The 26,075-nt window shown below is 35.5% G+C and overlaps 1 long non-coding RNA gene across 1 annotated transcript in view; it reads right to left on the minus strand.

Annotated features, from left to right (window-relative positions):
• Window positions 1-5,617: 5,617 nt before the first annotated feature.
• Window positions 5,618-26,075, minus strand: part of LOC141544620 (uncharacterized) — a 48,437-nt gene continuing 27,979 nt past the window's right edge. Inside the window, exons 2-3 of the long non-coding RNA XR_012482709.1 lie at window positions 9,113-9,293; window positions 5,618-5,820 (exon numbers count right to left, since the gene is read on the minus strand). This is a non-coding gene — a long non-coding RNA (uncharacterized LOC141544620). The remainder of the gene's footprint in view (window positions 5,821-9,112; window positions 9,294-26,075) is intronic.

Here is a 26,075-nt window from a genome sequence, read left to right on the forward strand (position 1 = left end):
CATATATAAACATAAATTTATTGCTGTCCCTCTTCTGGATATCATCTTGTATGAATTTCAGATCTCTCTAGTGACATTTTTCTTCCTGTATATAATTCACTACTCTTTGTAGAATCTGATTTGATGAATGAAATAAGGCATTTTTCTCCCTTTCCATCCATGTTCAGTTTAAAGATCTCTTGATTCGATACACAAATTTCTAGGCAAGCATATCTTTACTGGTACTCTTTATTTCCTGATAAAAGTCTATAATCTTTATTTCTATTGCATTTTTCTTTATTTTGTTAAATATTTCCCAAGTATATTTTAATCTGGTTTGGACCTGGGGCTGGTAGCCCCAAATAGGCTTATTGGCCTATATATTTGACACCTCTGCCTTAGAGAATAGAGAATTTTCATTCTTTTTTGCTACTCTTTGTGTATGGATTCATTGACTCAGATTATTGGGAAAATCCCCCTTATTTTCCATACTAGAAACAAGGTCTTTATTCTCTGTCACCCTAGAATTTTTAGTACTTCTGGCTAACTTCACCACTGTTTGCCAAATTAGTTTGTGACGTCAGAGGTTGGAACTGGGACTTTTCAGCCTGAATGGGTTATTGCTACTGAGTTTTTTAGCTTTTCTTTTCTTTTTCAAGAGCTCTTATTAAGGTACATTTAATCATTAATGAACTGATTCTTACCTATATTCTAATAGAACCAGCAAAACAATAACTATATTCTTAGCTATGGTCCACAATTTGGGTTTACCTAGAAATATGACTTTTAGTCATTTTATTTTTTTTCACCTAATTTTTCAAGAAAAAAAGACAAAGAGAAAGGGGAAAACAAAGAAGTCATCAATACTGAAAACAATCTGAAAATAAATGCAATTTATACACTGTGGACCTCCTCTTTCTTTTTTACCTATTGGTTCTGCTTCGTCATTGTCTTCTTTCTGATATACTCCTTGTCTTTAAGAATTTTAAAAATCAATGATGGGTATCCACAAATGACTATATTATATAAGTTAGAGCAGGTTTGTTTGTTAAGAAATGTCAGACAAAGCATCATGGCATTGCATCTGGAACTTGGGGGCCCCAAAGCTGTCACTTCTTCAATTGTACATATTGAGTACCTATAGCTATTATTAATGCATTTGTGTTCTAAGTGAGAAGAAAGTTCAAGTCTGATATCATCTACTGTGTCATCCACCTTGATTTAACAACTTTTGAAGGATTTCTTTGTGTCTCTACATGAAGAACAATGTTTCTATCAATTAACAAACATTAAGTGCTGATACTATGCTAGACACTGTCCTGTCTGCTTTTCCCTATCAGTTCCATATATTAAATACACAGGATATTAATTTGCAGGGGATAAAACACAAACAAAGCTATTCCAACTTATTAAAAGTAAAGACATGTAATTTTCCCTGAAATGAAAAAAAAAAATACAGATAAATTTCATATACTTCCCTCAGTTTGTGTACCCAGAATAAAATGAAGAAAGAGCCAATGGGTGAGAGCCTATTAGGGCCTTTCGCTAAGACATATTCAATTCAATTTTGTTTGTATTTATTAAGTGCCTACCATATACAAAGCACCATGGTAGGATACAGACAGAATTAAGACCAGTCCCTTTCATTTAAGAACTAAAAATGTAATAGGAGAATGAAATAGGTACACAAATCTATATATAATAGGAGTAATCATTAGGAGACAGTCTCTTCCTCCTCATTTGCTGGACTGGAGAAAAAACTCCCTCCACTCTCCAAGCCCAAGGAAGAATTTGGCAGAACCCCAAATGACACATTCAAAAGAGAGGAAGAAAGAGGCCAAGCCTTTCTCCTCTCCTTTTATAGCCTACTGAGTGGGAGGCTCATCCTGGCTCAGTCACCAATTATCTCTGACACAGTTACCCAGTCATGGGGATTGGTAAGAGCATTCTGTATCAACTCATGGAACAATTCCTTCATCACTAAGCATGTATTCATGCCCACAAAACCAGAGCTTTTGCCCAAGTCCATGGAAGATGACCCAGTCTAGCAGATTGAGGGAATTCCTCAATGATCCCCCATAAAATATAGGTTATATTTTAAAACTTAAATATATATATATATGTATATATATAATATCCATAAACTTCTAGGTTTGTGTGCATAAATGTATAAATCAATATTTCAACACATGTATAAATAGCATTTTAAAATGCAGACTCTCAAGTAAGTGAGGAAGATTCAGGAAAATTAAAACTGTTTGCAATTTGGTTCTTGGGCATTGAATACCAGCCAATTTGTAAAACCAAAGATCAGAACAAGGTCATCTGATTTTGGTTCTCACACTTTTGTGCTTTAAGCCCCATATTCAAACATTCAACTCTGTACCATCTCAGCTTACACATAGGGTGATCAGATCTCCTGCCCAAGGGCACAAGATGATTGCCTTTGGCAGGGGTTAAGAAGGTGCTTCCTCATCCCCCATTAAGAGCATTTCATAACTGGCTAAGTGCAATGAAAGGCGTTTTGTTTGAGAGTTTTCACCTTCACCAGAAGCACCACTGAAATGAAATCTAAGTCAGTTGAGTTGAATTTTCATTTATATACATCCACACACAAAAAGGATACCTTAATCAGAATGTGTCTGGAAGGTCCCAGGATTTATGAATATATGCTTTAATGCTCATCTGTTTTTTTACCCTTAATTATTAAAATGGCTATATTGTTTAAGTATGGATGAAGGTCATATATCAACAGTGAATGAGCCAATGTATATTATACTTTACTTACCTTCATGTTTAACAATCTTCATTGTTATCCTATTTTTTTTTTTTTACTTCATGATTTATATAGTTTGGAAACTCTCCCCTAGAGAATTTTTGCTAGGATATTACCATAACTAGAAAGTAATGTTATTATGGTCATTGATATTGTCTAATATCTCATCTCCTCTTTTAGAGATGATTAAAAGAGAGAAAGAAATGAAGAGAGACACTTCCTCCAGAAAGTGAGAGGGAGGGAGGGAGGGAGGGAGTTAGGAAGGAAGGAAGGAAGGAAGGAAGGAAGGAAGGAAGGAAGGAAGGAAGGAAGGAAGGAAGGAAGGAAGGAAGGAAGGAAGGAAGGAAGGAAGGAAAGAAGGAAGGAAGGAAGAAAGGAAGGAAGGAAGGAAGGAAGGAAGGAAGGAAGGAAGGAAGGAAGGAAGGAAGGAAGGAAGGATGGAAGGAAGAAGACACTTCCTCCAGAAAGGGAGAAGGAGGGAGGAAGGAAGAAAAGAAGGAAGGAAGAAAGGAAGGAAGGAAGGAAGGAAGGAAGGAAGGAAGGAAGGAAGGAAGGAAGGAAGGAAGGAAGGAAGAAAGGAAGGAAGGAAAAAGACACTTCCTCCAGAAAGAGAGAAGGAGGGAGGAAGGAAGAAAAGAAGGAAGAAAGAAAGGAAGGAAGGAAGGAAGGAAGGAAGGAAGGAAGGAAGGAAGGAAGGAAGGAAGGAAGGAAGGAAGGAAGGAAGGAAGGAAGGAAGGAAGGAAGGAAGGAACGATCTATGGAATGTTTCAGAGTCCTCGGCAAGTTTCACCAAACCCATTATTATGCTGGTGAGGTAGGAGCCAATCTGTTACCTAGGACTAGCGCAAGGCACAAAGACAATGGAGAAGACCTGTAAAGGTGCCATCTACAGAAGGAAGAAGATGAAAAGATAGAGACAGCAGTGTCACTTAAGGTTAACCCAGGGCACTGTGGCATGGGAGCAAGGAAGAGGAGTTGCCTTCAAAAGTCTCCTTGCTGAGAAGACAAACAGAAAGTCCCGCCTGGTGATGCATTTCTAACCACAAAGAACAGAATAATCTCAGAAGTTGCTCATGTTTTGCATTATAAAGCCAACAAGGGCACAGACAGAACAATAATCACACACAAACCATGTGAGGACCACACTATCGTACCAAAAGATGGAAACATGAACAGGGCACCCAGAATAAACAGGGGCATGGCTGGTGATGTGGCCTGGCAGGCTCCTTTCCCTGCCTTCCAGCACTGCACAAAACAAAACATCAAGGCAGCCCATCTGCCAGTTTTACAAGACCAGGTAGGGCTTTGCCTTTTCTTGCCTTCTGGTTAGTTAGTTTGTTTGATGGCTGCCACGTCTGCCTCAGGTGTACTGGCATTGGTGTCCAATCAGATCTTTCAGCTGAATCATGTCTAAAATGATGGAGCTAATAGGGTATAGCCTTTAGGTTACTCAGTGTCAACAGGCATGTATTAAACACTTAAGTATCAGACACTGCTAAGAGGGAAGAATGAAAAGAAAAGCAAAAACAGTATCTGCTCTCAAGGAGTGTGCATTCTAATAGGGAAGGCCATAGATGAATAGCTAGGTACAAGCAAGATACAAATATGTGTTTGTGTATAAGTACATATGTGTGTGCTACATGTATGCATATACATATACATTTACACACATACACAAAGTATATAAAAGGTAACCTCAGAGGCAAAACTACTAATAGTTGGGGCAATGTGGGGATACTGCCAGAAAAGAACTATTAAAGAAGTTGACATCTTGAAGGATACCAGGAAAACTAAAAGATAGAAATGAAGGAGAATACCATTGTGGGTATAGAGAAGTGCAAAGACTTGGGTACAAAAATAAAAATATTAACTGCAAATAGAAAGTAGGCTGTTGTAACTGGATTGTAGAATGCAATGAAAGGAATTAGTATAAGATGGGAAAGGTAAGAAGGAATCAGGCTGTAATGGGTTTTAAGTGTCAAATACAGGATTTTATATCTGTAGGCCTATATTTTGGGAAAATCACTTGTTTAGCTTGTTCTTAACTGTAATTTTTATGTAATATAATAGATGACATAGTTTGGATCAAACTGAATTAAATTATTTCCAAGGGACATGTAGAATTCTGAAAACAGTGTCTGGAAGCATGCTCACTTGCAGCAGGCTTTTGGTTATAGTGCCAGGACAGTCTAGTGCTGCAGGCCCTGGAGAAAGTTTGCATTAATTTAATCTGCAGAAGAAAAAAACAGCAATGAGTCAACAATCTTTCCCAGATTCCCAATGTACAGGAATACATTAAATGCCCACCCACTCCCCTCTAAGCTAGATGTGAGTTGTACACATATCAGGAGAAAACTGTACAGACACAATATTATGTGTGCTTGACACAAATGAGAATGTTTGTACATGTTAATCGGGAATGAGTAAGAGATTGACAGCCTGGAAACAGAACAATAGGTGGACTCCACCTGTGTGGGGAACTATGATGAGTCAAAGAGACAAGATGGCTCACCCACCAGTGAGAGAGGAAATCTAGGAGGTGAGCTCAGACCAGAAGTGATTGCATCAATGGAGCCAGGCACTAGATAAGAGCAGTTGATGAAGTTAAGTTAGGCAGAAATTTAAAGAGGCTCATTCAGAAATGGGAACAATGCCTATAATTCTTATCTCACAGTTCTGTTGTGAGGGAAGTACTATACCAATATAAGCTATTTATTATTCCTGAAATTATCCTAGAGCATCATTCTTATAATGTAGTCCCCAAACCTTTCTTCTTCTGAAACTCTTGAATGTTAAAATTTTTACTTAGAGATCATAATATTTAGAACATTTTTCAGATAAGACTGCATTTTTTTGGTCTGTTTTTTTTATTTGTTTATACAAATGAGAATACTTGAGAACTGGAAAGGGGGAAGTAAATCTGGCTGATATCATACTCGTAGTTAAAAAGCAGAGCCAGGATCGACAACCAGCTTCTTTAACACCAACTTTGGTGACTCTTGCTGGGTCTTTGAATCACTTCAGTTGTTGCCATCAGGAGAGTGAGCCTTGGAATGGGAAAAAATCTGCAATGGAGATGAAACAAATGAAAAGCCAGAGAGACAGAGTTTCTAAGTAATTAATTATCAATTTATTAGTTAGACTAGCTGATAAATAGTCAATTGCCTCTCTTGATAATCAGAGATCCTTTTTGGAGATACTGAATGCTTTAATATAGTTTTAGAAAAGGGCTTGCCCTTAACAAGTGAAAAATGAACCCTGATTGGTGAATAATTAATGAGAGGATGGGCATATTAATATGAAAGGGGGTTAAAACTCCAGCTCCTCCTGCTGAGAACATGTCTTAATCATGAGACAGCTACCTCTAGCAATTCAAAAAAGGAATCTGTCTCCATTCAGAGCACTCTGGTTGTATTTTTCCTTCATGTGTTGGGTTACCCTAAGTTCCAATGAAGAGTACAAAAGCAAAGACTTGATGCTTTTGGGGACTGGGAATTCGCCTAGATTAGATTCAGTTGACATTTTAACAGAAGTAAAGTCTTCTTATTGGGTGGGTCCTGCCTAAGATCTCAGAGCATGCAACTCCTCCTCCCTCCTCCCTCCTTAGGATTAGTCCAATCTCATCTATCAGCCTTGACCTTCAGAGACTGGCTGACCTACAGGATCTGGCCCCTAAATGAGGAAATTTTAAAAGCCTGGATCCTTATTAATAATGGGTTATTAATATAAGAGAAAATTAATTGTTGTCCTTCATTCTTAAAGAGGATAAAAATGACATCACTACATGCAAGTCAAGTTAGTGTATCTGCCTGTGGCTGATCAGATTAATACAAGCTCAGGGTACTCTGCCACAGTTTGGACAAAAATAGTCCCTATGATCATTTGGGGTGGTTTCTCTAACTCTGAACATCTTGTATTTTTTCTGAGCTAGTTTAATTCTGCTTTGCTCAGAGAACACAGGATCTTCTCTGATGAGGGCACAACATGCCAGGTGGTCCTGTGCCAGGGTCTCCCATGTTGTCCAATCAATAATAAACTTCTTAAGAAAGACCTTGAAGTGTCCTTGTATCGCTTTTTCTGACCACCTTGTGAGTGCTTTCCCTGTGTAAGTCCTCCATAAAATAATCTTTTTTGGCAAGTGTACATTTGGCATTCAGGAAGATTAGTATCTCTGGGGTGAGGGCTGCTTGCCACTTTTGATGTCCACTTGATCCATCTAATTCTCACTCTCATAAGAGAAAATAATCACTTCTCTCAGAAGAGGAGAATTACCCAACAGAGGTCTATACCTCTTGGTGGGAATTTTCTTTAGGACATAAGCCACTGTTGATTCACCAGGAAAGTACAAAGAGAGTATATATTATGTATTTAATATATGTTTGCACAATGCCTGGAACATAATAAGTATTTAATAAATGTTTATTGCATTGATAAATGTGTAAACAATTATAAATGTTTGTTATGGACTGAATTACACCAAAAGTTATTAGAAGCTTGGATTTCTACTGAGGGTGGGGTGGGGTGAGAAGAGGGGAGAGTGCAGAGGAGGGTATATGAAATTCTTCCAAAAGAGTCTGCAAAATTGATGTTGGTTTGTTTTGGGGAGATAGGGGTGAGGGAAGGATATTGCCACACCCTTTAGGAGGAAGAGGAAGGAGGGAGTCACAAAAATATCAAAGAAACAACAATCAAGTGTTGCAGTTGGAAGAAAACTGAGACACCAGATGCTAATCAAATACTTATTAGGCAGAGATTCAGAATGCCCTAAAAATATACTATGGAATCTCTCTTTCTCTGGCTCCCATAATTTGATGTCTCATGACACTCCTAGATCATCCATAAAACAGTTTTCCCTAAGTCTGAATTTTCCCTCATCTAGAAGATAAAAAATATTTACTACAGACTCAGTTTTCAGTTAAAAAGTGTTCAGCTAAATACTCTTATCTCACAAGAGACCTAGCAAGTTTTCTCCTGGAAAAATACATCACCAATTACACAATCTCAAATGCTTTTACTAATAAAATCATTTGAAATCCTAGGAGCAAATTCTAACTTTAAGATTAAAATCAGAAAAATAATCAGCTAATCTTCCACATTAGATTGTTTTTGGTTTGTCACAGAATTTGCATCTGTGCCATAAAAATTAATGAATGTACAGGAATACCCATGCTTCAAATGATTTCTACCTACAGTGAGGGGAGAGATTTGTGTCTTTGATTATTTCAGAGAATATAGACTTCAAAAATTTCTGCTTTAGTACAGATTATTGATTATACCACTGAAAGACTGAGAATGTTTCCCAAGTTGCTATTTAATGCTGACCCCACAATTCTATAATGCCCCCACTCTTGTTCCCTCCCAATCCAATGTGATCTTTTTCATTTCCTTTTTACTCACTATATATATATATATGATCTTATTTCCCCCTCTTACATGGGAGATATGATTATGAAGCACAAACCACACAATCTCATAATTCATAATACTCATAATTTATCATATTATAATCAGAATATAAAAATTCATAATTAAATTATAGCACCTAGAATCAAAATCACTTCCTTGAAGTGCTATGAGCTGATCTAAATATAGGGCAAAATCACTCAATAAATCTTCTCTTCCCATACTTGCTGCCCTAAAGTTTTCTATTCTGTGATTTTTTTTTTCTGCTTTTCCTCTTTTCTTTATTTGTCCAAGTAAAATTTCTTAATCCAGATATGTTTCTCCTCAGGAATGCCTCTGTCTAGGAACTTTATCATCTCTTATTGGATGACTGTTATATTCCAATACCATATACCCTAGAGTTTCTTCTCTGGAACAGAGGGGACCTAGAACATTCATAAAATGACTTGAAGAGAGGGGTCACCTTTTTAACTTAATGAATTTAAATTTCAGACCTCTAAGTAAAATTCTGGAAGTTTGTTCCTTCTGGTTCATCACTCAGGAATCACCTTTGCTCCTTGAATGTTGGGGACTGCTGAAGAAGTAACCATACGCACAGACTGAGTTTTAGATTCTTATCTTGGGCACTAGGGTCTGAGTCATATCTATTCCAGGCTACTGCCAATTTTCCTGACTTCTGTCTTGCCACTGGGCTTCAGTGACTCCAGATGAGGGAGTAAGGCTGATGACTTTGCACAACTCTACCTTTCTTAAATCAAATAGCAAGCCTAGACATCACTCCATCACCAACAAACAGTATCTTGCACATTTTGGGAGGGAGAGAACTATACCTGCGATTTTATCCATGTAAAGATCTACCAGGGAAGAAATTATTTCCATTGATATAGGTCCATACCATCTCTGAAACTTAAGATCTTAGAGTAAATTAGAACACTATGTGGTTAAATGACTTACCTAAGGGCACACATCCAGTATGTATGATGCAGGGCTTGAATCCAGATCTTTCTTACTTCAAAGTTAACTCAACCACATATTACAATTATCTTGCTCATAGTAGGCACTTAATAGATTTTTGTTGAATGAGTAAATGAATAAATGTATCTCCCTTAGATCTTGGGAAACATTATGTGCTGACCTAAGAATATGGAAATAAAAGTAAGATAGTTTCTCTTGAAGATGAAAAAAAATTACATATTAAATCAATAGGGAAGAATGTTCTAAGTGAATTAAGATTCAAATCATTCTCTCTTTCTGACATTATCATGGTAGTTTGTAATATTTCTCCCAAGTGCTTATGCATATACTTCAGAGACATCTCCATGTGAATGAGAGTTCCTTTAGACATCATCTAATATGTGTCCTTTCTTTCACATGTGCACTACCAGAAAACTGCCCTAGGTACTCCATGAGTTAAGAGCAATTCAAGACCATAGTCCACAAACCACCACCAATGTGTTTTTGTTGTTGTTGTTGTTGTTTACTTTTATTAAATTAGCCAGAAGGGTCACCTTAAATTCAAAGCAAATGATATTTAATCAAATAAATTTCTTCCATACCCACAGAAGCACATCCTCACATAGGTTATCACTGTAAGCAGTGAAGGAATATACATGTCAAGGAATATAAATACATATAGAGAAGTACACATGTAGAAAACATGTGTAAAGAGGCAAATAGAATACATATGGCCTAAGTATATGTATTGAGGGTACATTCAGATGGCCAGGGCCATATACACTATAAGGGCATCAGAGCCCTCAGGTGATATCATTGTCTCTATTTTAGAGGGTTCTTTAATTAGCATCACATCATACTCACCATTGGGTATTACATCTTTGCTTTCTGCCGGATGTATCATTTCTGCTAAGTAAGTTCTATGTTCTCTACTATGATATCCAACCAATCAATTAATAAACATTTATTAAGTGGTACCTATGTGCCAGATGGGCAGCTAGGTGCTGCAGTGGAGAGTGCTGATCTTAAAGTCAAGAAGTCTCATTTTTCTGAACTCAAATCTGGCCTCAGACACTTACTTATTAGCTGTGTGATCTTGGGCAAGTCACTTTACCCTGTTTGCCTCAGTTTCCTCATCTGTAAAATGAGTTGGAGAAGGAAATGGCAAAACACTTCAGTATCTTTACCAAGAAAACTCCTAACGGGATTGGCAAAGAGTTGATGACAATTGAAAAACAACTAAATCACAACAACAGAATGTGCCAGACACTGTAGTCAGTGCTGGGGATATAAAAAGAGGCAAAAAAAACTATCTCTGATCTCAAGGAGCTTACAAAGCAAGTTATATTCAACATAATTAATAATTATAAGGAAAATAACTAATAATAAAAAGGAAATATTAAACACAATGCACTGAAATTAAGAGGAGCTGAAATAGGCTTCTATAGAAGGTGGGGTTTTAATTGGGACTTAAGGGAAACCAGGAAAAACAGTAATTAGAGTGGAAGAAGCAGTGCATTCTGGGCATGAAAATCAAATAAAATGCTCAGAACTGAGAGAGAGAGTGTCTTGTCCAGGGGTTCTCAAACTACGGCCAGTAGGCAAGATGTGGCCTGCTGAGGACATTTATGCAGCCCTCCGGGTTATGGCAAATGGGCTGAGGGGCGGAGACAGAGTGCGAGGTTTTTTTTTTTTTACTATAGTCCGACCTTCCCACAGTCTGAGGGACAGTGAACTGGCCCCTATTTAAAAAGTTTGAGGACCACTGCCGGATCTTGTCTGTGGAACAGCCATGAGGCCAGTGTTACTAAATCAAAGAGTACATGTCAGGAAGTAAAGTATAAGAAGACTGAAAATGTATGAGTAGGATAGGTTATAAAGGGCATGAATGCCAAACACAGCATTTTGTATTTGCATCTGGAGGCAACAGGAAGCCACTTAAATTTATTGAGAATCATGAACATGCCATCAGTGATCTACTATGGGTACCTTGTGAACCCTGACATTATTGTGCTATCTGTGAAAGTCTGTCAGGAACTCAGAAATGCTGGCAAATTGAGTTCTGGTGACATCATTGATCATGTTAGCACCTTAGTCAATGTAATATAACTACTGAGAAGAGTCAAAGAAATAAATGGGATTACAATATCAGGTTAGCTATATTTAAAACCCTAATGACCATCAGCTTAATATAAATGTTGGAGCAGTGTACCAAACAAATAAAAACTTGGCGATTAAACTGTATATAGAGATCCTTGCAGCTACATATTGACTTACAAAATTACATATTAACATTACAATATTCTATTATATTTTTATTTATTTTATATTCATATTAAAATATATTGTTACATTATATATTATATATATATTTTTTTTTAATTTTTTTATTTATTAAACTGAGCTGTACTAGGAAGGTCAAAAGGGGACCATTGGCCCCGTATTTGATCCTTCTGTTAGAAGTGATGCTTCTTCTTGTTTTGGTACCTTAAGAAGGCAAAGCTTATCAAAATTGATCAGAAATACAAATACCCCACCTGCTAAGACTGTATCAGTTCAAATGATTCTAATTATTAAGCCAGGAATGTTCATTAAATGTAACAGACATATTTCATTGTGCACCAATACTGTCTATTTACAAAACTGAAACAGATCTCATTACCATGAAAAAGGACTTTATACTATTTCTGTCAACAGCATTCTTAACCCCAATTCACATTCTATATTGCTTTTGAATGAGGAACAATATTTCTTTTAAAGAAAGAAAGAAGGAAATAAAGAAAGAAACTACATCCTTGAGTCTCTTTAAAACAAAATAAGAAGGAGAAAAAAGTATATTGCTACTAAAATTTGAAGAAGAAAAGGTTGAAGAAGCTCAAGGCACTGAAAATCTTCATTTAATACAAATTTGGGGAATCATGCTTAATAATAAAATATGACCAAAATAGTACTAAAGCTTAAATGTTTTTGAAAAGGAGATGGATAAATTTGGAATAGAATTCTGAAATATCCTTTTTGAGTTTGATAGCATGCATTCAACTTACAGCTCAATTTTACCAAAACAAGGTGATTTATAAAAGTTGTAAAACATATTCTTTCATAATATTTGACAGAGAGACCTCAATTAGTACTATATGTGATAACAATTGCCAGGTATAAACTATAGGAAGAAAGAGAAAGATCAAGAAATACTGCTAAAAGCAAGTATCAAACACTAGTAGAAGCAACTTGAGAAGGCTACTGAAGACTTTCATAAAAGCAGTTAGAAAAGATTACCTCATCATGTAGTTCATATGTGCACATATACAGTGGAAAACTTAAATGCAATATTGCTCAATTAAAGGGGAAAAAAGAAAGGAATCTAGAAAACAAAATCACATTCAAAATTTTATATTCCTTTAACCTACGAATGAAAATAAAACTCAAAAGATCAAGATATATGATTCAAAGCAACACAAAGAACACAATAAGTAATTCAACATTAATAAAAAAAAACTTGGCCATTGAAGCATGATAAATAAGGAAATCAAAGGAAATCTTTTATAGAAAGATTACCTAAAGAAGAAGACTGTGGGAAATTTCAAGAAGTATAATATCTCATAAATGCAATTTGGATCAAACAAAACAAAAAAATAAGGCATGTATGCCATTAAAATAATGAAAACAGTATAATTGTATCAAAAGATGACAATTTCTACCTTGTTTGCAAAACTGTCAAGGACTATGTTTGCATAAGAATCATAATTCTTGGCTCAACTGCTTTACTGAGTCTCATAAATTATTAACAAAGCACTTTACCAGTATTCCCCCAGATATAAATCCAATCCCACCTTTCTTCATGGAAAGTGTTATATATCTATTGCCAAAATATAAGAACACCAGTAATCCCTTTCAAATATAGCCCAATTATATGTTTAAATACAATACTTTACATAAAGTGTTCACAGCTTGCATCCTTCCAAAAAAAAAAAAAAATTTATAAACACTTGTAAGAAAACAATATATTGGCTTCTCAGCCAAAAAGGGCAAAAAGGGCATGCTAAAAAGTTCTAGGTATATAATGAGTTATTAATGATTCATTAATTGTTGAACAAGTTGCTCCAAAGATCTCAGACATAAACTGCTTTTGCTGATTATCATAAAACCTTGAGGACTAAGTTCCACACTCATGATTTACTTATTTACTGCAAATATATGAAACAGGCCTAAGTACATTGAGAATGAAAGAATATTTGACATTCCTAGAAAACTTTCCTATTTAAAACATGTTAAAACACATCAAGTACAATTTCTAAAAAATTTAGCATACTTGAGAGATTAAAAGACCATTATGGTTCTGCCTATTCTTCAAAATGATGTTCTCTCTCCTAAGTATGGTCTCCAATTAAAGAAGCTAAACTAAAGCATCTTATTTACTACCCAGAGTATAAAGATGACATCAAGCCATGTGGCTCGACTGAAAAATATATTAAACATATCTTTTATCTTAAGGATCTTACTCTAATGATATCAAAATGTCATTTGGACATAGAAATGTGTCGAATTCTTAAGGTACACCAAAGAAAGATAGAAATTAAGGCTTACAATTTGAATCCAGAACCACTTTTATGAAAAAAGAGACAGAAACAGAGACAGAGAGAGACAGAGACTAACTATTGGTTAATTCGATTTAAGAAAAGAAAGAAGAAAACCAAATTACTAGTGTCAAAAATGAAAAGGTTGAATTTAGCACCAATGAAAAAGAAATGTTATTATTAAGAGCTAATTACATACCAAGAAATCTGATAATCAGCAAAATTGTTGAATATTTACAAAAATAGGGGCAGCCAAGTGGCGCAGTGGGATAGAGCACCAGCCTTGAATTCAGGAGGACCCGAGTTCAAATCTTATCTCAGACATTTAACGCTTCCTAGCTGTGTGACCCTGGGCAAGTCACTTAACCCCAGCCTCAGGGAAAAAATAAATAAATATTTACAAAAATATAAATTGTCTAGATTAACAGAAGAGAAAATAATATACTTAAATAATCCCATTTTAGAAAAAGAACTATCCAAATCTCCTTGTACAGCAAAATAACTGTTTGGACATGTATACATATATTGTATTTAACTTATACTTTAACATATTTAGCATGTATTGGTCAACCTGCCATCTGGGGGAAGGGGTGAGGGGAACGAGGGAAAAAGTTGGAACAAAAGGTTTTGCAGTTGTCAATACTGAAAAATTACCTATTCATAAAATGTTTCTAAAAAATAAATTAATTAATTAATTAAAAGAAAAGAAAAAGAACTAGAACACGCCATCAATAAACTAAGAAAAAATCCTCAGGATCAGATGGATTCACAAGTGAATTCTAGCAAACATTTAAAGAATGATTAATTCCAGTACCATATAAACTATTTGGAAAAATAGACAAAGAAGGAGTTCTACCAAATTCCTTTTACAACACAAATATGGTGCTTATACTTAAACCAAGAAAAGTAAAAATAGGGAAAGAAAACTATGGAACAATTCCTATTGAATCTTAATGCAATTTTTAATGCAGAGGTCTCTTTGAACTGCTGAACCGAAGGTAATATCTACAAATTCTTTAATTTTCTCCTAACAAGACACATGAAACATAAAGATATCAAGGATAAAGCTATGGCTAAATATATTAAGAATTAATGACACTATGAAAGCAACACTGTATGGAAGGAATATATTTAAATTAACATCCATGCCAAAAAATAAATAATAGGATTGGAAAGCACTCTAACAAAAATCTATACAATAGTAACAAAATATGGGATATTTCAATTTGTTGATTAATACCTTTATGCCAAAAAAGGAGAAAAAGGACTAATGAACAATTTTAGACCCAAAAAACTATAGAAATATTTCAGGAATAAGCAGATATGCAGTACATCATGCAATAATAAAAACTAGGGAAAAGCATATGCCTTGAGATTTTGTCATTGGAAAGTAATTTGCAGGTGGAAAAAACTAAGCTCCAAAAGTGGTATCAAAAGACCTCCATAGAACTGGAAACTGAGTGGATGTCCATCAGTTGGAGAATGGCTGAATAAATTGTGGTATATGAATGTCATGGAATATTATTGTTCTATAAGAAACAATCAGCAGGATGATTTCAGAAAGGCCTGGAGAGACTTGCATGAACTTATGCTAAGTGAAATGAGTAGAACCAAGAGAACATTGTACATAACAAGAAGATAAAATGAGGATCAATTCTGATGGACGTGGCTCTTTTCAACAATGAGATGATTTAGGTCAGTTCCTTGTTATGAAGAGAGCCATCTAATCCAGAGAGAGGACTATGGAAACTAAGTGTTGGCTACAAAATAATATTTTTACCTTTTTTGTTGTTTTTTTTTTCTTTTTGATCCGATTTTTCTTGTGCAGCATGATAAATGTGGAAATATGTATAGAAGAATATATGCTTAACATATATTGGGTTATTTTCTGTCTAGGGGAAGGACTGGGAGGAGAGAGGCAGAAAAATTTGGAACACAAAGTTTTGCAAGGATGAATGTTGAAATTTATCTTTTCATATATTTTGAAACTAAAAAGCTATATTTTTAAAAGACCTCCATGGGTGACATCCTCATGAATTCTGTCAACATGTGCACAAGAACAAATGGCTAAGTCATTAAGATTTGTTTGTGGAAATAGAAAGGTTTATGATGGCAATTCAGGACCATCAGAAACTACAGAGGGCAATCTTTAAGGGGCTCAGACTTAGTGATAAATAGAGATCATACAAGGAAATAGTAGAGAATGTGCAACACAGAAAAGCTTATCAAAATGTAACACCTACCTAGAAGACAAGCCCTAGAGAACAGAATTATATATCTAAAACTTGTTATTTTGCACAAATTGAAAATAAAAAAAGGCAAATCCCTATACTGCCAATACAGATCTCAAAATATTCTAGAGAAATCAACCAATAAACTATTCTCAAACCAGACTATTATTACAAACTAAGCTGTTGCCTACAACATCTGAATATAACACTGACTCATTATAAAAACAAACAAAAAAAACCAAACCCTTAACTTCATTAATAACTGTTACTATACCAAATACTCAATTTCCAATGAAAATTTTCAAAATATAGAGATTTGGTTTCAGAGATTAAAACTACATAAGATAAGAATGAAAGATTATATTGCCCCATCTGTTACTAGATGTGTGCTGAAGATGCTTTCAGTGGGCCTGCAAAAAGGTTTTATTCAATTTAAAAAAACAATTATTTTACTTATCTGTGCAGTAGTCCATAGAACACTATAAAAAAAGTATTCTTATATGTATATTGTTGTTGTTCAGTTATTTCTGTCATGTCCAACTCTTCATGACCCCATTTGAGGCTTTTTTGGCAAAAATACAGAGTGGTTTGCCATTTCCTTCTCCAGCTCATTTCCCAGATGAGGAAACAGGGTTCAGTAACTTGCCCAGGATCACACAGGATCACACATAAAGGAGCATAGTAATATGTACTAAGACCTTTTCTTCTGAATCTTATTGAAAAAGATGAGGATGAGATATTAATCATAATAATGGCTAACATTTATATAATGTTTTAAGGTTGGCAAAGCTTTTTATAGGTCTTTCCTCAATAGCCTGAGAATTAGGAGTAATACAGGCATTATTATCCCCATTTTACAAATGAGGAAATTGAGACTCAGAGAAATTATTTCTCTATGCTCAGCTAATGAGTTGCTATGTGGCCCAACTACAAAAATTTCATAACTGAGAGAACTTAAATTAGCTCATGATAAGTCACTTCTGCGTAATCTATATTTCTTAAATTTCTTTGTTAAAATAAATTGTGCTGGTATTTCTGGTCTTGATCTGAGATTTCATTAATATAAGGAACTCCTAATGAGAAAATTTCTTCCATCTATGAAGATAAGCAATTGTTTTGCAATTTATGATCTTAGAGTTATTTATGATACTGAAAGATTAAACAACTTTACTGGATTGAAGCAATTATTATGCATCAAAGACAAGGCCTGAAACAAGGTTTCTCTTATTGAGGCTAAATCTCCAGTATGTTGTGTTTTCTCTCAAAATAGCTAGCATTTTTATTTAAATTCTAATCATTATGAAGAATATGTTATGTGTATATAAAGCAAAATTTAAAGAAATACAACTATTCAGGAACAATAGGATACTTTTCTAGTACTGAATTGAAACTATTAGTCAAGCTATTTAAGACAATTCTAGTTTTCTCATTCTTTTAAAATACTTTAGCCCATTCTCACATCAGACATCATCAAAAAGATTATTAAAATTTCTCTTCATTTATTGCTTTGATGTCAAAATACATTTATTGCTTAAAGCTAGTTTTTAAACTACAGGCTTGCAATTTATGACAGAAAAGGCATTAGGTATATCTTGCCTACTCCCAAATTTTTTTTCCAGTAATTCTTTTTCCTTGTTTCCTATATATCTCTTTGCACTTAAAGGAAACAATATCCTACCTCAATTTTTTCAAGAAAATAAGGTTATAAAAGCATATGTAATAAGAATCCACAGAATACAATTATTCTCTTCAGGTTCAAAAGAGATTTCTTTGGCAATAAAACTAGGATGAATTTGTGACCTTTCTCATGTAGTATAGCCTAACCCTAATCTGACACTAACTCTTGAAATAGCATAGATCCCAACCCATCAAAGCCTATTTGTGACTTTTAACAAGACTTTCCCACTCTTCTATAAGGGATCCATCCAACATTGGAGATCTTGTTATAGATTTTTGACATGATTTGGATAGCAGTGGACTACACTATCTTTGATAGGAGCAATATCTTAAATCTTCCTCCCTACTCCCATGCTAACTTGCATTGAGACTATCCTTGAGTCTTGGTTGAATCAGGCGAGTAGTGATTCAGGCTATTGATATCACTCTTTGATCATGGAAGTACAAAGCAGCCCTCAATAGTGTCAGGAGCATTCTGATGCTTGACTGGTGGATCACAATGGGTAAGTCAAGCAAGAAAATCAATTCAAGGTGTTTATAATCTCCAACAATGTCTTTGTTCTTCTTCTGCTAAGGTTAAGTAAATCTTTTTGCTATATGTCAAATGATCTATAATGATTTTCCTTCAGTATCTAATACTAAATTACCATAAGACTGACCTGTGTTAAACTCGGTCCAGAACAAATACTCTATTGGCTATTACTTACTCTCATAATAGGATCAGTTCATTTTCTTTTCAAATCATATCTCCAGTGATATTTTCACTGATACATCTAATATCTAATTCATTAGTAATATAATTCATGGGTGGGTGTTCATACCCACCAAAAGCACCTCCACTATTTCAATACTTTAGAAACTGTGATAATCCACAACTTACAGTATTCACAAGAAGAATATTGATATTTTAAAATTGGCTTGACTTTTAGGGAAAACTATACAATTTACCAAAAGCAATTCTATTCTCTTTCTCCTAGTCGATTCTAGGAGCAACTCATTGCCTGTCAAGAGAAAGAAAACGAGAGAGAGATTCGTTCTAGTAGTTGTCAAACTCCACAGTCACATTCACATGGAATAATTCCTATTCCCCACTATATTGACTTAGAAAACCACAAATTAAATTATCTAGGTTATATTTTATCTATACATACTTAGGTCTATTTTTTTCCCTGAGGCAATTGGGGTTAAGTAACTTGCCCAGAGTCACACAGCTAGGAAGTGTTAAGTGTCTGAGGCCAGATTTGAATTCAGGTCCTCCTGACTTCAGGGTTGGTGCTCTATCCCCTGCATCACCTAGCTGCCCCACATACTTAGGTCTTTATAGAAAAGGTAGGAATGATTGTTGAGCCACTTTCAGTGATATTTGAAATCATGGCAAATGAGAAGGGTACCATAAGATTGAAAAAGGGCAAATGTCCCAATTTTCAAAAAAAAAAAAAAGGGAAGAAAGCAAAGGCCAATGAGTTTTACATAATGCCTGGGGAAATTTTAGAGTGAATCATTAAAGAGATGGTTGCCAAACATATAATTAGAGAAGTGGTGATTGCAAATAGCCAGCATGGTTTTATCAAAAACAAGTCATGTCAGATTAACCTTATTTATGTTTTTGACAGGTTGAACAAACTAATAGGTAAGGGGAATACTATGGAAATAGTTTACCTGGAAAAGATGGGTCAATATGGATTAAATGATAATGTATCAGATATATTCAGGACTAGTTGGATCACCAGATTCGGAGTAATTTTTAATAGTTTGATGTCAATAGAATAGGAAGTCTTCAGTTAACCACTGTTATGATGGGTGTTTGACCTAGTACTGTTTAACATTTTTAATCAATGATTTAGAAAAAGGCATGACTATAGAATGCTCATCAAATTTGCAAATGACACAAAGGTAGAAGGGATAGCTAGCGTATTGGATAAGTGAGGATCCAAAAGGATATTGAGCATTAAACTGAATCTAATATGTAAAATGAAATTCTATAGGGATAAATATAAAATATTTTGCTTAGCACAAAAAATCAACTCACCAAAGATGGCAAAGGGATGGAAAGACTGAAAAAGATCTGGCAGTTCCAGTGGACTGCAAGTTCAATATGAGTCAACAGTGTGATATAACAGCCAATAAGAAAGATCATAGCATCTTGAACTGCATGAAGAAGGGAATAGTTTCTAGGAATAGGGAAGTGCCCTCATCAGGGTTTATCTAAAGTATTCTGTTCTGGATCACATAGTTTAAGAAGGATAAGGATAAACTGAAGACTATCCAAAGAAGGGCAACCAGAATACTGAAGCAACTTGAGTCCATATGATGAGGAGGAAAGGAAGATTCAAGCATTTATTAAGCACCTACTGTGACTCAGGCCCCGTGTTAAACAATTTGCAAATAGCTCATCTGAGAAATTTGACCTGTTATCAGGACCCTAGTATAATGAAAGTAAGTAAGTGGGATGGGGAGGGGAGAAAAGAAGGAAAAGCAGGGAACAACTGAGTCTGCGTAATAATTAACCGCCATGAGGAACTCCAGTGAGAAAAACAGGCAACTTGGCTAACATCCACAGTGCCCCCTTGTGGTAGCCAGTAGGGTTCTAGATCATGGAGGTAGCAAGTTTGGGGAGATGGGAAAGAAGCCAGGGAAAGTTACATGATAACTTTATTCAATATTTAATTACAATATTTAAAAGAAATAGCAAGTTGTACATAATAGATACAGTTTCATTTATAATCATCCTTGTTACTTCATCTTTGTGTTATTTCATAGATTAAAAAAAAATCTTAAGGATTTAGGGGTGACTCACATCTCTGTGTCTAAAGGGTAGTGAAAATGCAGCTAATGGGAGTTAGAAAAGTTAATGAACTTTGAGTTGAGGAGACATCAATATGTACATTGAACTCAAGAATAAGGGCAGGGTTGAGATAGATTGTCAGCTATGTGAGAAAACAAGAGGAAATTAGGGTGGGGTGGGATGGCTATAAATAATTGCAACTGGCATCTGAGGAGGGTGATATAAATGAAAGAAATGAATCACAATGGAAGAGGGGCTATAGAATTATGGCAGAAGATAGGGGCAATTTAAGAGCATATTCCTATAATATACCTATTTCTTCTGGCCAGTGGGCATGAAAAGAATATACTTAATCTCTCAGGCCTCTTTCATCTACTATAAAATGAGGGAGTTGGGTTAGATGGCTTCTGAGATTCTCTTTAGTTCTAGCTCAATATTCCTAAGACATTTTCCATCTGTATCCCCTCCCCATCTCTTTTTTTTTCTCTCTCTCCTCCTCCTTCTCCTTCTCCTCCTCCTCTTCCTCTTCCTCTTCCTTCTTCTTCTTCTCCGCCTCCTCCTCTTTCTCCTCTTCCTCCTCTCTTCCTTCTCCTTCTCCTTTTCCTTTTCCTCTTTCTCCTTCTTCTTCTTCTTCTTCTTCTTCTTCTTCTTCTTCTTCTTCTTCTTCTTCTTCTTCTTCTTCTTCTTCTTCTTCTTCTTCTTCTTCTTCTTCTTCTCTCTCTCTCTCTCTCTCTCTCTCTCTCTCTCTCTCTCTCTCTCTCTCTCTCTCTCTCTCTCTCTCTCTCTCTCTCTCTCCCCTCCCCCTATTTCTCCCTTTCTCATTCTCCCCTTTTCCCTCTGTCCTCCCTATCTTTCTCCCCCTTCTCCTCTCCACTCCTTATTTTCCTCCTTCCCTCCCTCTCTCTTTCTCCAGAGTAAAACACACAAATTCACACAAAGGACCAGTTGAAGACAAAATCCCCAAAGCTGTAGGTGTGAAGTTTCTCAAGAAACAAGGTCCTCCCTGCATGATTGCCCTAGATTTAGAATAGCACAATGTTTCCCCTTTGTTGTAATCCTCCCCAGCAAGCTGGAATAGATGGTATTGAGGTGGTCAGATCATCAGCATTAGTCATCCCCAGAAGGCTAGAGTTAATATAGACCCAGCCTAACTGTTTCTGGGTGGGGATGATGGCTAATATGTAGTACTTGTTTGATTGCATGGGAGGCCATTTGCATCTTGTCCTAAGCCTTGAGATAACTTAACAACAGAGTCACTGACAGTTGCTAATAGATGAGCATGGTTCTAGCCTTGGGAAGGGGCCCTTTAAATTTTGCCAGTCCCTCCCCATCCCCATCCTCAGTGTCACAGCTGTGGAGCTCCTTCTATTAACAGCTGTTCAAACAACAAATTGCTGCCATCCATTGGTTCAAACTTGATTTATATTTTTAAGTTTTGTGTCAGGGATTTTTTTAAACGTTAAAGTTTTTAACTTACTACCGATAAAGTCCTTCTCCAGCATCATATTGTGGGTGACCGTGGCTTAGTTTGTTTTTTAGTATTAATGATTCTTTTTTATTTTTATAACAGTCATTTCTAAGTCTGTTTCCCCCCCCCCCCCAACCTACCAATCCCATCATCCTATTTCTATTAACATGGTGGGGGGGAGGGGGGGCATGAATTGGGGAGGAGTTCCAAAAACACAGATGGCATGTGGGTATTTGACAACATATGCAACACATAGGCATCTAATAGAGTATGCAATATTCCACACATATAGGCCACCACTTTTCCAACAAAAGGAAAGAGATGTGTTTTTTCATCTCTTTTTTGAAACCAAATTTTGACTTTGGCTCCCTGAAGATTATGGCATCAAAAGACAATCTGTGAGGTCATGCAAAAGTAAAAAAGCTTTAAGTAGGAGTCTTTGACCTTAGTATATGTCTATTATAAAAGGAGAGTGAGAGGAATGAACCTAAGGGAGTATCCACAGAGATGAAATCACAAATCCTTAAAATATTAAAGTATTTTAGCTGTAATTGTAGAGTTGTCAACTCTTATCTAGATCATTCATTTTCTTACTTTCTTGGTTTTTCTGAGATCAAATGTAACTCCACTTTAAATCTGAATATTAAAAGTAATAATTACAATAAAAACAATAACATTTTATGCTGTTTATGTTTGCAAAGTGTAAGTCTTTCAATAACCTTGTGAGGCAGATAACATAAGTATTCTTATCCCCATTTTACAGATGAGAAAACAGGCTTTGAGAGGTAAATTCCTACATCTGGGAAATGTCAAGGTCAGTGATGTCAGTCAGGACCCTGGCCTTCTCACTCCAAATCTACCATCAGCAGATAATTATTTAGCACTAAACAAAAGAAGTATGAAGAATTAAAATTAAACAAAGTTTCAGAAGAACTTAATTCTCCTAAAACACCACCTATTCAATAGCTCAACAAGCTACATTGGAAATTGGTAGTAAAATGAACTAACATAAACCCTAATTTCTTCACTAACCCCAAACTTATCCCAAGATTGGCCCAAAGGTTCCTTGAGGTTTGGGAATCATTTAGGTGAGACTAGACACAGTTTCTCAGGTCACCTCCCTGATTTTTAAGTCTACTCCCTCCCAAAGAAATGAGGTATTTGGTGGTTTGGTTTTCATTCTATTCAAAATAAAACTTTGAGGGAATCAAGGGTGGGGCCAGATTGAATCAAAACTCCAAAGACATAGCAACCCAAAGTACTCTGCAAAGGGCCTAAGAAATCTTAAAATGGTTTCTTGAATTTCCAGAATACTTGTTTAAATTACATATGTAATTATTTTTACAAGTGTTGTAATTATAAATATTAAATGCTTATCTTTAATTTTCTCTTGTCAAGACCTGTGAATTATTAAAATTAAGTTTTCTATTTTATTGTAAACTTAGTAATTAATAATCAACAAGCATAAACATTTCAGTATACAAAAAACTATAAAAGAGGCTTATAAAAGAAACTAAAGTTCTTTTTGGTAGTTTATTTTTAAGAAACATATATTTGAAATAAAGAATGAAGCATATATTTGTGTATATGTGTATAACTTCTTAAATATACATACATATATGTATGTATGTATGTATATTTTTAACAAATGTTATATTGATGCATCTGTCACTATCCATTCACTTATCATACTTCCCCTATCACCTCAATAAGAGTTCCTTTGCAACGAACATATGTAATTCCACAAATGCACATCAATACTTTAACCATGTCTGAAAATTCAAATTTAATTTCTGTAACTTCAGAGTATAAAAGGATAAGCCTTCTACTCACATCTCATATTCCCAAAGCAAGTAATTGTCTTAAGATTCAGTGTCTAATCAAAATAGGAAAGTATGGGTCACTTCTGGTTTTTATTTTTAACTAGTTTACTCATTCTCCATTCAGAGCCTTATGTTCTCCCCAACATCTCCTCCTCCTCTCTGAAATGCACCTCCAGCTGTTTACACCAGGTCCCCAAGAAGGTCAAGCTGAGAAAAGGTCCAATCCAAATGCAGAAAGGATCAAGGAAAAATGTAAGGGGAGGAGGCAGTGGATTAACAACTCAGTGGCTGAGAATCTATTTAATCTGGGTTTCAATTTCTTCATCTGTAAAATGGAGATACCATGCCAGTTTACCTTGCAAAACTTTAGTGAGGCAAAACAAAGAGTGAGTCTCCTTCCTCTCTCCCACCAACTACCTCCATGTAAATCTGTTTAGAGCAAGTGCTAAAGAGACAAAGATCTGGGGTCCAATTTATCCTCTGGACCAATTAATCATGCTCTTTTTAGAGCTCTTCTTCCGTGGCATATATCCAACCTGGGAGTATTTTCCACATGTCCTACTGGCAGTGAGATCACTTTATAGAAATACTATAAAAAAAAATCTCCAAAAATGTGAATACCAGGTTATCATAAAAGGGAAATTTTTTTAAAAGTTTTTTGAAAATACTAAAAGGTTTACAATTGTCTTTCTACCACATTAAATTTTAGATTATTTAACTTCATAGAATGAAGATTTGGACCTGAAAGTTTCCTTAGAGATTATCTAAAGAAGAGTGAAAATGTTTTAATAATGAAGACTGTCTCCTTTGACTATCAATCAACTCTTCTATTCTCAATTTGTTTTAAGTAGGTCAAATCTAGGCTTGACCCATTCTGTTCAAAGACCCTTAAAACTATCCCCAGCCATTTTGCCTAATTTAACACTTATTTCTTTTAAGATAAACGTATTTAGTCTTTCTCGGATCATCTTATTCAGCTCCAAATCTTCTTCCAAACCTCCTCCCATCCTGGAGAATGGTCTCCCCCACTCTAGATCACCTGTCTCTTTTCCATCATTCATATCAGTATACAAATGACTCAGAGTTCCCTAGCTCAGAGGCTACATTGGATCACATAATTTGGAGCTAAAAGAACCTTTAGAGATAATCAGATCTAGCTCTTTCCTTTTACAAATGGGGAAGCCAGGGCCTGGGAAACCAAGAAGCCTGCTCATACTCATAGAGGTAGTAAATAGAAGGGTCAGGTCCTTTGACTTTTAATCCATTTTAATTTCTACTCTGTTAAGCCATCCCTCACTCATCTTTAAGCAAAAGAACCATATCACTGCTAGAAGCCCTACATGATATACATGATACTTTAATAGGAACATGATTTGTACATGATAGTATAATAGAGACAGAATATGGCATAACCACAAATGGCTCAGCCACTTCAATTTGAAGACCTCCCTAGTTAATTGATTCTGAGTATGTCATTTAACCTTGTTAAGGCTCAGTTTCTTTATCTTTGAAAAGGGGATAAGAAAAGCACCTATTACTTATATGACCTGATAGAAAATTAAGTAAGCAGAACCAAAAAAACAATATATACAATGACCACAAAAATGTAGATGGAAAGAACAACACCACAATCAAAATGGAATGTTGTGAAATTATGACCAAACTTGGCCACAAAGAAGAAGAAAAGGTCTGCACCTCCTTCACTTCTTTGCAGAGGTGGTGATATTGTAGAAGGATACATTTAAAGTCAGACATGGCTAATATACTGGCAGGCATTGCTGAGCTATTTTTTAAAATTTTTTGTTATAAAGGTTAGGTCTCCGGACACTTAGGGAAAGGGATATATTGGGAAATGAAGATAATTTTAAAACAAAAGATATGAGTAATTTGAAAGAAAGATAATAGCATCTACCTCTCAGGGATACTGTGAGGTTCAAATGAGACAATGTATGTAAAGTATCTTATAAGTGGTATAGCAACATGAGTTATTATTAGTAATAATGTTATGCTCCATTCAACAATCAATACTCTAATATAACTAAGATACAATTGTTGTTCAGGTGACTCTATTTTCTTCTACTTTCTTCATAGCCTTCCCAAATTCAAAGTTTCTGAGAGAGCATGAGCTATGTCACTTGAGCCTAAGTGTAATGGCAGATTAGCGTCTACAAAATACTTGTGATGACAGTAATCGTGATAATGGAAGTCACTGGGAAAACTCAAGTTGTTCCCAGAGGGACAAGAGGAATCTTCCCACACTATCATTGGTTTAACAACATGATGCCATTTTGAGTTGCTGTTCTTCCCATCCCTTTGAGCATCCACCCCCTAAATGCCTAGAACATAGCCTACTCCTGAGTCACCGACCACAAGAGCGATATAGCTTGCCTGGACTTCCTGGACCA

This window comes from Sminthopsis crassicaudata, chromosome 1 (genome assembly GCF_048593235.1).
Source record: "Sminthopsis crassicaudata isolate SCR6 chromosome 1, ASM4859323v1, whole genome shotgun sequence".
NCBI classification, from domain to species: Eukaryota; Metazoa; Chordata; class Mammalia; order Dasyuromorphia; family Dasyuridae; genus Sminthopsis; species Sminthopsis crassicaudata.